Source organism: Apteryx rowi, unplaced genomic scaffold (assembly GCF_003343035.1).
Source record: "Apteryx rowi isolate R43461 unplaced genomic scaffold, aptRow1 scaffold_77, whole genome shotgun sequence".
Taxonomy (NCBI): Eukaryota; Metazoa; Chordata; class Aves; order Apterygiformes; family Apterygidae; genus Apteryx; species Apteryx rowi.
In genome coordinates this window covers 943,402-945,765 of record NW_020451060.1, presented here as the reverse complement: position 1 = coordinate 945,765, position 2,364 = coordinate 943,402, and the positions used below count along the sequence as shown (strand labels likewise).

The 2,364-nt window shown below is 42.9% G+C and overlaps 1 protein-coding gene across 4 annotated transcripts in view; it reads left to right on the top strand.

Annotated features, from left to right (window-relative positions):
* Positions 1 to 182: 182 nt before the first annotated feature.
* The window catches only part of GOLM1 (golgi membrane protein 1), a 36,087-nt gene continuing 33,905 nt past the window's right edge, over positions 183 to 2,364 (top strand). For 2 of the 4 annotated variants that reach the window (XM_026088497.1, XM_026088495.1), the window contains exon 1: positions 183 to 220. The gene's annotated coding sequence lies outside the window, so the exon portion shown is untranslated. The other 2 variants (XM_026088496.1, XM_026088494.1) reach the window with 1 other exon arrangement.

Sequence of the window (2,364 nt, the reverse complement as noted above, 5' to 3'; positions counted from 1 at the left end):
GCCCGGGCCGCGGGGAGGCAGCTGGGAGGGCGGAGGCAGCGCAGAGCGGCGCAGAGCAGCGCAGCGCGCTCCGCCGCCCGCGGCCTCGCCGTGCCGGTCTGTCGCGCGGCAGCAGCGCCTTGGAACCGCGGCAGCTCCTGGTGCTCACCGGAGGGTGGAAAAATCACAGAGGGCAGTAACGGCGTCTGAAACCACTCGTCTGCCTCTTCCTGAACTGCAGGTCACTTGATTTTGTTCTTCTAGTTCTGCGTAGCCCCTTGAGAGCGGAGGTGCCGAGACCTCCGCCGCCGCACAGCTGATGGGCGGCTTCTGGGTTTCCCTGCTCCGGACCTGTGAGACCCTCCGTCTGCCTGACACAGCGTGTTGCCCTCCTCGGGAATTTCTGTTCGGTTGCTGGATACCGGCTTCGTTTCCTGAACCTTGATCAGGAGGTGCCTCTTGCTTTGCATATGTTAGATTTCCCCGAAAGTTCAAAGATGGGAATATTTGTTCAGGTTTTTAATTAACCTTGATCTTGGGATGAATCTTTCTAAGTGGCCCTTCATCTTGTGTTTTGACAGCACTTTGCTCAGGAAGAGGTGTTGGTAACAATGATTTTCTTTTTCCCTGAGGGGATGTTTGGGTGTTTTCCAGTAAGATAACACATAGAGTGTTACTGGGTGGGGAAACTGTAGCAGTTTTGTGATTTTTCTCGCTGAATATCTAAACCTACTCTAGTCCTTTTCCTAACCTTGTTTTTTAAGATTGTGAGTGGGTACTTTTAATTGTGATGTGAACAAGATAATTCACATAGTATGGAGAAAATATCTAACACAAACTGTTTTCTTAAAGATAAATTTATCTCTGACTACTCATTGAGATCCTTCTCATATGTAGTTTTTTGTTTAATTTTGTTTTCATACACAACTTTTTTCAGGTAGTAGTAGTGTTATCTACAAGTACAGCCAGAGAGCATGTTTCAAAACTCTTATATGTGGATAATTTAGAAGATTTTTTTTTGTCAAGCTACCTTTGATTATATAGTTTCTTTCATCAGAATAGACAGCTGCCTTCAATACCTGTAGGATTTTTTTGACTACAAACCTTTGGGGGTTTAAGTGTATTTAATATAATGTGTAAATTATTGTTTATATTCTTTAGAATTCATCAAATGTAGCATATTGTGGGTGATCAGTGAGTTTTGTTTATTAGCTTCTTGTGAAGTAGTCAGTTAGAAGAGGAAAGATATACTCCCTGATCTGGAAAATAATTAGTGGAGTAAGGTAACAATCACTCTCTCCCTCAACAGATATGCTTTTTCTGTATTTTCATACTTTTATGATCTGGTATTTATGTTTTAAGATACATTAGAACAGGAAGACCTAAGACTGGAATTGAGAAGTATCAAATGATGCTTTTTTTTTTTCCTGAGAATGATGAAAATGCAGTTGCTGAACCTGTTAGGCTGTAAATGCTACTCCTTCTTTTTCTGTTCCTTATAAAAAGAGTAACTTGATAATTCAAACAAATAGTGACTCAATGACATCCTGCGGCATCTGTGTTTAAATTTTCTTTGATTGGTTGCCAGTTTGAAACAAACCAGTTGTCCAAAGTACTGAACTTTGAAAAGTGGCCGTTGCTAGATGCTGTAGGAAAGTGTTTTATCTTTCAGCCTGCAGTTTGTGGATTCCTGTAAAAGATAACTGGGAGGGGAGAGCCTGTTACCAGCAGGCTTTAAATCTCCACTGGAAAAACATTTATTCAACCTCTTTTGACTTGTAAATTCAAGGGAAAAAGAAACTAAATAACTAAAAGAAAATCCCAGAAACACTCCTGCTCTAGAAGAAGACAGCAAATCTGAGTGCCACATTTTATGACAGCATATTAGACATATTCTCTGATCCCTATTGGTAGTCAGCGTACCCTTGAAATCATGAAGATTGTTACTGGCTGTAACTAGTTTGAGACAGCGTAATTATGAATGCTGATACTTGTCATTAACATCTAGCTGTGAAGGAAATGGGCAGTTACATTTGTTTTTCTGTGGTGATCGCTTTCATGTTAACTGGAGTGCTGTCGTGGATGGCTACGTGCTTTTCAGGAAAGACAGGCCAGGAAAGACAGACCAGGAAAGCAAGGTGGTGGAGTTGCTCTTCATGTGAGAGAGAAACTGGAATGTATTGAGCTGTGCCTAGGGGTGGATGAAGAGCGAGTCGAGAGCTTCTGGGTAAGAATTAAAGGGCAGGCTAGCATGGGTGACACTGTTGTGGGTGTTTACTACAGGCCACCTGATCAGGAAGAGGAAGTCAATGAGGCCTTCCACAGACAGCTGGAAGTAGCCTCACAATCCCAGGCCCTGCTTCTCATGGGGGACTTCAACCACCC